At 40.0% G+C, this 12,319-nt stretch overlaps 1 protein-coding gene across 2 annotated transcripts in view; it reads left to right on the forward strand.

Moving 5' to 3' along the window:
• The first annotated feature begins 400 nt into the window (after positions 1–400).
• foxp2 (forkhead box P2) overlaps positions 401–12,319 on the forward strand; it is a 90,683-nt gene continuing 78,764 nt past the window's right edge. For both annotated transcript variants that reach the window (XM_060889738.1, XM_060889739.1), the window contains exons 1-3: positions 401–769; positions 9,038–9,102; positions 9,461–9,525. The gene's annotated coding sequence lies outside the window, so the exon portion shown is untranslated. The remainder of the gene's footprint in view (positions 770–9,037; positions 9,103–9,460; positions 9,526–12,319) is intronic.

The raw sequence follows: 12,319 nt of genomic DNA on the forward strand, positions 1-12,319 counted from the left end.
TTTCGTGATGAGCATCAGGTTCAGGTTGATCAGGCATCATAGAAGATAAGAGTGAAAAAAATAATAATAATAATTGCACACATAAAAATACAATCTGATTGTGGTTTTATAGTAGATAAACAAACAGGTTCGTGCACATTTTGTGCAGAAATATTATCAGTTCCTTGGTCTTTCTCCTATTGAGAATTATAACCATAATGTTGCAGATTTCAGATTTCAGCTAAGTGAACAAAATACCCGCTTTTGCACGAATGCAACTTACTTTCTGACGACTTTCCTTTTTGTTTTGTTTACACAGCAGGTGGACGTGTGACGTCACACGGGGTCGCAATACTCAAAAAAATAACAATATGTGACTCCGCGCGCGCGCGTGCCTCCCCCGGGGGCCGCATTCTAATAAGCTAGTCCCCCAAATAGACCTGGCGGAATATACAAGCCTGGTGTGTTGAATCGTAACGCAAAAAAAACAAGGCGCAGCTTCGCATCGCATCGTGTGTGAGAGCATTATAACGGCAGTGAGTGTAGCGCTGTTTGGGGCTGTTAGCGTTAGTAATAACAGCAGCGCGAGAGCGGAGAGCAGAAGCGCGAGGCAGCGCGTGCGGAGGAATACACACAGACTTTATTTACTCTGCGTCTTGTTCTTCAGGGTTTTTTTTATTATTAATAAAAAACTTTCTCCACGTTATAACTCTTAGACTGCGTTTGAAGGTTTTTTGTGACTTCTGCACAGCTCTTCTTTCACCGCGGAGGAAGCACGCGCGTGCGTTTGGTAAGTTTTTCTCTTTCCTGCCTGTTTATCGCTCTGACTTTCACTTCGTCTTTACTTTGTAACACTTCAGAGAAACAGTGTACACGTTGCGAACCGCGCCGCGTCCGTCGAACCGCTCCGTGCATTTGTTGTTGAAGGTGTTTATTTGTTTTCCCAAGATGTTTACTTGTTGTTTTGGACGCACGCGCCGCTCGTTGTTAGGTAGCGTGTGTTGCTATGGAGCTTCATTCCAGTGTGGGTGAAAACTCAGGACAGTGAAGTCTCATGTTCAGCTCTGCGTCTCTGTCTGCTGTAAATAACTACAGATTTAACACTAAACAACTTGGAGATTTTTCTCTAACCCACTTTATAGCGTTAGTTTTATAGTAAATTAAATAAAAGGCAAACGAAACGAACACAAACGAACACAAAGCATTTGGAAAGTAAACCAGTTGTTAAATGATCTGATTGTTTTGTTATGATTGAAGATCGATTATCATGTTTCAGTAAGTAAACTAAATATTTTTATATTTAAAAAAAAAAGAAACAGAAAAAAACGCAGATGTGTTTTGTAACTGCTTTATGACAGCTATATAAAGTGATTATGTCTCTGTACTAAAGTAATAATCATAATATTCATAATAGTGTTTATGCAAAATTCTATTATACATAATTATTGTTTGGCCGATTTTCAGAATGTTCTCCATTTATTATTATTATTATTATTATTATTATTATTATTATTGTTATGATTGTTATGATTGTTATCATTTTGTAGGCTTTTGTATTGTGATTATATCACGTTTTAACAGTGATCAATTTTCATATTTTAGGCACAAATTTTTAGGCAATATTTTTGCCTTTTATTGTGTCCTTTTCTGCATTAATTGTTATTGTACTACCTTTAAAAAAAAAATGTAAGAAAAAATGCATTTATTTTTTTTCTATCCCCTTTATATTACTACCATATTCATTTAAATGTGAATGCATATTAATTTGTTATTATTATTATTATTATTATTATTATTATTATTATTATTATTATTATGTCTTACCGTATTTGCTCTTTCCGCTGCCATGGTCCTTTTTCCCGTGCCATGTCCACACTATGTGTAGTGATACTAAGTTTAATCCTAGTGTGAATGATGCAGGTAATACTAAGGACAGCACTCCTCTCATTTACACCACACTCTCATTTTATGGTGATATCTCCGTGTGTAAAGAATATCTGCACCTAAGTCAATAGTGTGGGTGATTTCTTTCTTCGCTTTTTTTTGTTATTGTTAACAAGGTGTGCAGTAGCACATCGGTAGTGGTGACCTGTGATTTGTTTTCAGGCATTCACCTCAGTGTTTTCGGCACTGAGAGCGTTTGCGTTTACTCTGGCAGCTGTGCAGGTGAGGTGCAGGTGTGTCTCACGTTATTTCATCACTCAACACATGGCAGCTTCAAAGCGCCCTTAATAGCAGTAGTAAAATTTGGCAGAGAGCACCTCACTGCCTCCAAGCCCGCTGTGTAATCTGAAGTCCAGCCCTTCGTTAGCCTCACACAGCTTTCTCCAGGTGATGTTAATTAACTCTGTCCCAGTGCCCTGCCTGTGCCGGAGTGACGGCTTGATAGGGGGTGACCCTTGACCGGCGTCCAAACTCCCAGTCAGCCCTGGCATTTTGCATACATCCCTAGATTACGCCATCCATCATGGCCAACTCATGTGTTAAGCTGATAGGAAAATGCTTGTGCTCTGTGCATTAATGTGCATGCATTGTGTAAAGTTATAATCATTTGTCAGAATTAAGGCCTGATGTGACTGGCACTATGTTAATGTATGGATCCATATCTGTGCTGTTTGGAACTTGAATAACAAAACACATGACCGTGATTTATTTGTTCAGCTTGAAAAAGTCGGCACAGTGATTGTTTTTTTTTCTTCAAATTTGCTAAATTGTTTGACTGAACTGTTTCTAGTTTCATTCATCACCGTGCATTGAGACATTGCTCTTTGTTTCTCAGTGGAAGTCTAGCATATCCCTCCTTGCTCGACCTCGAGGTGTTGCACTGTTTTGGAAAACTTTGCATTGCTTGCTATCTCCTAAACAGGGTCAAAAAATTACGCTTGAAAGCCTCCTGTTTCTGTCTACATTAACTTCACAGAAATGTTTCCATGACAACCTCCATGCAAGTTAAGGCAACGTGAGGTGATCAAGTTTTTTCCCCTTTCCTTTCTCCCTTCCTCCTCCAGTAAAAAATGAAATTTGTGTTGACAGTTCTGGCCTTTAATGGCACTTCTGTGCTGTGTGAAAGTATTTGTTTACCAGGATCATGTGCCGCTACCTGTCAGCCCACGAGAGATTGGCTTCTTTAGATAAAAGACTGTGGTGCATGTTAAGAGGCCCTCATGCGCCATAATTATCCACATCATCGTAATGGCGTTTTGTGTGCTTCACTAAGAGCCTGAGAGCTGATTCTTTTTTAGTCACACTCTGGGTCACCGTCCTATTAAGCCTGATCAGAAAAGTACCCTGACTTCTGGCCAGGAAAAAAGCTTCCTTGGGTGGGGTCAGCGGATATGGATTAAATGTGGATTGCAGTCTAAGGTCTCAATGTCCAATGGGTTGTTTGAATAAAGACAGAGTAGAGGAGCAATTCCATCTCTGTGCTCCTTAGTAACTGTGGTTTGGACACATGACCCAAATCTTTCCACACTCTAAAGGCTGTTTGGACGTAGTGATTAGATAGTTGAGAAACACCCTTTACAAATTAATTCTTGAAGCAGTGCCTTAACTTTAAATAAAATTGTGTTCTCTTTTCTTTGCAGTAACAAGGCAAAGAAAGTAAACTGAATCCTTCCTTGGAACATAAGTGGAGCACACAATCTTTACCTTTACAATCTATTACCTTTACAGTTTTATTCTAAAATCAGTGTAATTAATGGTATTGTGATCAAAATTAAATAATTGAATGTACGCTATAGTAACCTTTCTATGTGAAAATCAGGTAACGTTTAAGACCCTTTTACCCTCAGCTTGTACGGCTTATGTTTGTTTGTGTAGACGTCTCAGAGAGGACAACATGACGGTATAAAGGAGAAGGTCTTGGTTTCAGGAATCTCCCAGAACAAAAGATTCAGTTGTGGTGTGTCATTTCTGTCAAACGGCAAGGTCAACAGTGTTCAGTCCACGCTCATCCATTGGCCTGAGTGTATAGTAAACAGCAAGTGGGTTTGAGAGAAGAGAGAGAGGGTACCTGAGGAAGAAATGACCTTTTTTGGTCTGCTGATTGACAGTGTGTGGTTTGGTGCTGCGGTTAGATGCATAATGTCATAAAAACTCTGTTTGGTCTTCTTGAAAATGTGCTAATGAACAAATGGTTCTACATTTAGGGTAATGAGTGAGGAAACTCCATGGTGCTGCTTCTAATTTAAAGACATGTTCTATAATTTATAATACAACAAGTGAAGTCAAGTCACAGCTTTTTTCTATATGGAATGTGTGCCGACTAGGGAGGAGGGGGGAATCTGTTTATTTGAAAATGTTAAAAGTGCAAGGTTTCTGATGGTAACATCTCGTGACAGGCGTATTAGACTGCAGAAAGAACATCGTGCTCGGGGCTGGGGGCATATGGTACTGCCTTCTGCTGGCATTGCCCGAGAACAAGTTGCAACACTGCGACAGGGTCATGACGGTCTCAGGTTTGTTCCTTCTGCATCTCTCTAAATAAAAACAGGACAGAAAACAAGCATGTCCATGCCGACTTTGTCTGTTAGAAGGGCACAACTAATGTTCTCCCTCTGACTGCTTGACCTAATTTTTTTTAATTGTATTTTTTCCATTTCTAAGTTTTAGTGATGATTCATGGAAAACACTGTTTTAAAATGTCCCTTTTTTATGATATTCAAATAAAACTTGATATACAATTATATGGAAATAATATACCATAATATGAAAACTACCTTCCTAATATTGTCCGACTTGCACATCCAATACTGCTCTGATGGTGGTACAAAGTGTAGGTGGTTTTCCCAGCAGAATATTGCCAGCAGAATTATGAGCATCACACTGCCATCCTGCCTCATTCCCATAGTATATCCGGTGCCACCTCCCTGCCAGTTACATGATGTACAAGAAAATGTGATTCATCAGACCAGGCCATCTTTTCTGATTGCTCTATTTATCAGTTTTGGCATGTATTGATCAGTTCTGACATGCTCTTTTGGCAGTGGAAAAGATGCATGGGATCTCTGACCGGTCTGAGGCTACACAACAACACCTTTTGACATCTTTGATAGCCAGAATAAAGCTTTTCAGCAATTTGTGCTTCATTAGCTAGTATGTACAGTTGTGTGCTACAGTATTCTGTGGGACCAACTCTAGCCTTCACTCCCTACGCACATCATCATGAGTCTTGGGCACCCATGACCCTGTCGCGGGTTCACTGGTTGTCCTTTCTTGGACCACATTTGGTAGGTACCAAATAATACATTTGGTCCCGCAGCCTCGGAGTCGTCTAGCCATCACAATCTGGCCTTTGTCAAAGACACTCAGATCCATACACTTGCCCATTTTTCCTGCTTCTAACACATCAACTTTTTGCGAACTGACTGTTCACTGGCTATCTACTATATCCTGCCGCTTGACAGCTGCCACTAACAATATAATCAAATCTATTCACTTCACCTGTCAATGGATTTAATGTTAATAAAGACTGATTGTTGTGTGCTGTAACATATCGAAATAGTGTGCACCAAAGTAATAGTGTTTGTTACTACAGAGAATTTTGTAATTGTTCCCTAGTCCGCTGACATTAAGCTGCTGAAAGTACACTCCTCAAGATGCCGCCATGCGGCAACTGCTTCAGAGTCTGTGTTAATTCTCAAAACCTCTAGAAATGACATCCTCTTCTTGACATACACTACAGAGTATACACAGAGGGCCATGCAGGTTTGTGTGTGTGTGTGTGTGTGTGTGTGTGTGTGTGTTTGTGTGTGTATGTGTAAGACACAGAAGTCGTTGTTTTCTGCACAGGGATGACTTTAGTCAGTTTGTGTGCCGTATGCAGAGGAACACATGCTCAGTGGAAGGTTAATTATACTCTGAACATGTACCTGAGAGGCTTTTGTCTTTGATAGGTCCACTCACAGCATATGGCCTCAGCAATACAATGGTTTATTTTTACAATATTTGATGGGTGGATTTTAATTTAGATTGTCACTCCTGGCAACCAGTAGGGCAGATGGTGAAGACTTGAATGCTCATCAGAGCCTAAATATCCTCTAGGCAGCTGTTGCTAATAAACTTTTTTGTTTTGTTTTGTTTTTTCCACCCTCGACATGGTTTAGGTCAAGAGGAGTCAAACCTGTTACAACACCTGTTTCTGCATATGTAAATCTGTTGTTTTGTCATTTCATTAAACAAGAAAAAAGGCAACAGTCCCTTGTGGTTGCAAATGTGACTGGCACTGAGCCCATTTGGCATCGTGTAGAGAGAGAGGAACAAGGAGAGACGAAGAGGGGAAGGCAATGAGACACAGAAAGGATAACAGCGGCTTGTGTAACAGTGACTTGACTAACTCTATGCTGCTTAATTTTAATGCCATTTTTTCATTCAGGTGTGAAAAGTCTTGTAATGAAATTTCTGAAGAACAGGCCACAAGTGAAGGCACCACAGTTTTCCTGCTGTTTTTATCTCAGGACTAGGGTCTTAGGGAAACGGAACTTGCCCATACAGCATGCCCAGAAGCTGGTGCCCTGTGCCCCTTACTTCCACTCTCACCATTGCCCTCTTATCATCTGGTGGGCTTACGTGGCCGTGCTCCAAGGCACATGTGGCAGCGCTGCATCTGCTCTGCCTCCCGGCCTAATTGTCCCAACTAAACTGATTCTCTTACCTCAAATCAGAGCTCACAGCACCGAAGATATCTTCAAACATTCATGTATTTTCCCTCCACCCTCTTCCACCGCCTGTGTGAGTTGTGGGATTTGAGTTGTAATCCTGTCTGTGTACGCAGGATGCAACAAATATGGCGTGAAATTAGAGGTTATTCCCCAAATATTACGGCTGAGCTTTGAAGATTACTGTCATCATTGAGGCACTGTCGTGAGAATCGAGCTACTCCTGAACTCTTGTGTCCCACGTAATGTACATGCAGGGAAATAATGCGTTTTCCCTGTGATTACTCATTGTGAAGCAGTGTCAAGCTGTCCATGTTGGTCCTGGTCGCTGGTCTGCATTTTATTACTTCCATGCTGCACTCTTGCCTTCAGGCCTGATTCAGTATAGTCTGGAGCACATGCTGTCCTACACAAGGGTTTTTATTTCATGGATAATGTGCAATAGAGAGGTGTGCTAGACAGGAGGCCATGCTGATGCTTGGCTTGGCCAGGCCTGTCTGGGGCTTCAGTGAGGGTCTCTGCAGGGTGTTAATCTCCCTGGGCCATGGAAGTCTACAGCCTCCATTTGCCTCCTCTGATTTAGCGTCTCTCCCTCTTTTTCTGCTTTGGAGCACCACACACCCCTCTCTGATATGGAAGTTCATTAGGGATGGGCCTTTGATGGGCCGGCTTTTCATGTGACGGTGCTCTCAAATACCTTGATGTAGAAGCTTAAGAAGCTATTGTGCTGTAAGCCCTCTTTTTGATGCGTCTTATTTAGATCTGCATAGTAAATCAAGGAGAGTAAATAACGAGGCAGCAGATGGAAGCAAGGAGATAAGAACCAGGCGAACAATCGCATTTGTATTTTGTTATGATGTTGACAGCAGCTAAAATTCACTAATCTAGCGCCACTGATCTGCATTTCAAAGAAATCTCATTTAGCAGCGGGAAGGATAAAGTTCTTTTCATTGTGCTCTTTTTTATTGCATTCTTTGCTAATTTATCTGGTGCAGATTTAACGCAGGGCCGGGCGCAAGCGGCATGCGTGTTGCAAAAGGGGTCTTAAATACTCTGAAAGCGGTAACGTCTAGACTGCGAACCGGGGGTAATTACACGTCCAGTGATGAATAGAAGGAGTTTGAAGACCCATCTTTGTTCGAAGGCCTTGAATTGCTTGAATAACACAGATAAGGGGCATTTGGCCTCTGTCAGAAATATTGCAATGACTTTCCCCCAACACAGGAATGGTATTTACTTTAAAGATAAAAATTATTGTGTACAGTAATCTGACTTGTTAGCATAATGTCTTCTTTTCATATTCAGAGCATGGTATGGGGCTGTGGAGGTATTCCTGTGCTTGATTTGAAATAGTTTATCTTGCCTTAGTGCTGCGCTTCAAGTAAATATCAGACATTGGCATTATTAGCACCTATGAATGGCTGATGCAGTGTGTATATATAATTTAATAGTATTTAGAGATATTGTGTAAACCCTTGATGCTGCGGTCACACATACTAATAGCATTTTATTAAGTTATATAGTGATTTCAATTGTAAACCTTCACAGTTCAGGAGTTTAATGTTATTGAAGTAAAGTCAGAACCAGAAGTCATTTAAAATAAATGGAACATTGACAACCAAAATGTTTCGACTGCTTATTTACACAAAGATACACTCAGATCAAATGCACACACACAGACACACACACACACAGACACACACACACACACACACATAATATAATATTGTCTTCACAAACGTAGCATTGTGTATTAATGTCTCTCAAAACATATATAACTAGACGTCTAGTATAAAGGGAGCATATTAATTCTTAGCCTTGTCCTCATGGCTCTTTTCATAATACTTAGGAGAAGTGTTTCTCAGCAGAGGTCTCTGAACTCAGCCAGTCACTGTAATGGCACTTGGCAGTTTTTGTTTGCAGCTATGCTCTCTCCTGCCTCTTTGTACAGTTGTGAGACTACATTCCACTGGATGAAGCAGTCGCTAGCTGCCCACAGGGTCTTCTGAGAAAAAAATCACATGGGTATCTGGGCTACTTGGTTAAGGTTACATCTGTATTTATGTGTTCATGTGTAAAAATGTTGTAACAAAAGACATGAAATAAAGATAATATATAACTTGACGTCTTATTTGAATCGGTCTGTTAGTGTCAAATAAACTGAGAACACTTTGCATACAGTTTCCTTAGATTTTATTTCACTTTAGAGATACATTTTGCTCTTTATAAGAAAAAAAGACATTCTGTTCAGATTTTTTTTTTATACATCAGTGCACTCAAATAATTATACACTTTTGCATTTGAACCCTGAAGGTTCTTGTGGATTCATTATCTAAAATCTTTGAAATGTTTATTTAACATGTTTCCCTCACAATATTTATATTTCTCATTTCTTTTTACAGAACCTTTGCGTACCTGGACCTGCCCCTCCAAAGACGAACAACGTTTGAACATTTTTTCCCTCAGGGTAGGTTTGCAAAACATTCTCTTGCACTTCTGTCAGGGACTCCGACGTTTTAGCTTATGCTTTTAAAAAAGAGGAAATGGTGCACACCAGACTGATCCACACCAAATATCATTAAATCACATGGTATCACATCTGGTATCATACTTTCATGTCTGTCTTTATTTTATTTTAATTCTTTCAGCTGTTGAAATTAAATGTAGTAGTTCCCAAAAAGTAAAAAGATCAACAGTGATACAAAGAAACCAGAAGGGTGTGTACTAAAAAGAGGAAAGAACAGCAATGTGGAAACTGTTCGTTGGTGTAGGTAAACCGTTAACATGTTTGTATGTGAATTTCCTCTCGTGTTTGTCCATTTCAGGACAGGATCTGGTATGGCAGTTGCTCATTGCACAAGCTGAGCACTCTAAAGCTAAGGCAGAAGTGGTGAGTAAACATACTCTTTATTTGTGATCCTTTGCATGATCTGTCATGTAGCCTTCCAAATTCCAATATCTATTTCAAGACAGCGTATCTCTGCCAATGTGCAGAATAATAAAACAACTTTTGCATGCATTCCATCTGTCTTTGTCTAAATTTTTAAAAACTCTCCGAACACCACTCGTTGTGAAGGTGTTTAATGTTAATGACATAATGAGCTCGTTCAATTGTACATCGTGTCTGTGAGCAGCCGTAGCACGTCCTCTGGTCCTCTCTCACAAACCACAGTAACAGCAGCAATTTGTCACCAAGTCAGTGCAGAAGGAGTGCGAGGAATTTCCGCACATGCTCATTAATGGACAGCAGTGGTGGCTTTGTCATTAGCCATATACTTCCCTTCAGCAATATACACATACACAGCACACAGTGAAGGGGATAAGAGAAACTCATACTGAAAAAGGTGTAATTCTATGTGGGAGGTCAGTCATTGGACAAGGCACAGGAAAACACTGTGTACTATGAAACGCTATGAAATATACATCATTTTGGAATAATTTTACTTTTTGTGTAATATTCTTCATTTTTAATAAAAGGGAACAAACATGCTGTTCCACCATGGAATTTGTGGTTATACTGTATAAGCAATAGTGTATAACAGAAGGTTGATGTGGCATAGTTATTCTTTAAACGTGCCATGTTATGGAACATTAAGGAAACATTCATTTGGAATATTAAGGTGTTCCTCTTCATCCATTATAAGAATTGGATATTAGAGCCATGATTTAATTTCCTCTGTAAAAGTGTCCAGTTGTTGGCCAGCTTGATTAAACCAGTCTAGTGCTAATTCTGTGTTCTTTGTAACAGAAGAAGAACCTACTGGCATTTTGCAAGCTGCAGATGTGATTAACATTTGCTCTGAGGTTGGATGGCTTGGCTGGAAATCAGACCCTATGATTCATCATTTCATAAGTCTTAGAGGAACCCAACTTTTTCATTCACAGCGTCAAGAGATTTGAATATTGGTTTTTAATTTGTTGAGTATCCCAGTTAAATCTTTAAAGATAAACTCTTTCGGAACAGAGCTATTCTCATCAGGGCAGGGAGAAAAGTATAATTGCCCCCAGACTTTACACTTGGTAAGCACACTTTGTGAAATCTGCCTCAATTAAACATATCTCGCTCAAGTTTGAAGACGGCTGTTCCAATGGACAGCTTTGCTCACGCTCAGCTTTGAAAACTGATTTCATGTTCTGGTAGAGTGCCTGTCATCTCCTTCCCAAATGACTCTTTGAGAGCTCTTTCCTTTCCCCAGCGTGGAGGAGTGTAACCTCCATGGAGCTTTGCTCTGGCCACTTGGAGCAGAGAAGATGAGGGATATCAAAGGAGCCGGGCTCTGTCCCTATTGGCAGGTGTCATTGTGTGGCTGATTTGGGATTGGAGGGTAGGTGGATGGGATGGGAATGAAGCTAATCTTTATCCCCTATTAACCCCAGATCTCGAAGTGCTCTAGGGATCAGGTCAGTGGTCAATCCCCCATTCACAGCACCCAGAATATTTTAAACTTAAGCTTTCTCCATGACAAAAAAAGTCCTTGTCTTCAAAGGTTCATGTCTTTCCTCATTACTTTATGGATCTGGTGTTTCTCTTTTCTTAAAACTTTCTTCACTTTTGGTTTGTCTTGATGTAGGATTTTTTTTGGCTTGACCAAGTTTATATTCTTAGAATTTAGAATAAGTTAAGGCCTGATAAAGTAAATGCTTTAAGTAAATTGTAATATAAGCAGTTCCTTGTCTTGCCCTGAGAGTTTTCTTTAAATATATTCAAGCCTTTTGGAGGAAAAAAAAACAGATTTCACATTTTAAGTAGAATTGTTTGCTATAAAAGACATGCTACTAGTAAATTGAAGAACTAACTTTTTGGTTTATTTTCTTCACAGTTAGTAGTATATAATAAAGAGAGCAGAAACAGGGAGATGTAGTAAAGCGGGGGATTTTGTGGCGAATGAACAGTTGCCATGTGAAAAGAGTTACAAAGGAGAGTCTGCTCTGTGCTGCCATCACTCCTGATGCAGGAGACAGACTGACTCAATGAGGTTATTGATCCAGTGAGAATCTATGCTAATCACCTGGCTGAATGAGCCGAGATTCAGTGTCCTTCACTACGACTTCTAATCCAGCTCCCTCTCTTCACTTCTCTCTCCACACTCCCTCTTCCGTCATACTCCTACCCTTGCAACACACAGACAAACTCTTCCTGGTGACTCATCCACACCCGCACTGCTTGTTTGTTTTTCAGTCAAATGATCATATTTTCTGTGTTATTCATACTCTCTGCTTTAACAAATTACGAACCATGGGTTTTCCTGAAGCGCCAGGATGATTTTGAAATGGGATGCCATTCAGGCATGACATCAGAACGGTGTGACCCAGCCTTCACCCAGTTACTGCAGGTGGGTGAAATTAGGAAGTAGCATTTCTTAAACATGATCCTGCCCAAAGCATAAAGTCTCCTGTGTTCATTACTGTCATGAAATGGATCACCCTGAATTTGATATATTTCGATTTTTTTTTTTTTTTTTTTACAGTGCTGTTTTTATAGTTCTGGCCTTTAAAGTAGCACATTGCGACCAACACAGTGCTGGTAAAATATGCCAATGGCAAGTAACTTCGGATTTGAAACAAGACCATGTATTATTATATATGTATCTCTAGTAGTAAGTCTACTTGCATATATACACTGTACAGTACATATACTGTACATGCATTGTCGTTTCTATAAGTTTTATATATTCTCATGTTTA

This window comes from Tachysurus vachellii, chromosome 16, assembly GCF_030014155.1.
Source record: "Tachysurus vachellii isolate PV-2020 chromosome 16, HZAU_Pvac_v1, whole genome shotgun sequence".
Classification (NCBI taxonomy): Eukaryota; Metazoa; Chordata; class Actinopteri; order Siluriformes; family Bagridae; genus Tachysurus; species Tachysurus vachellii.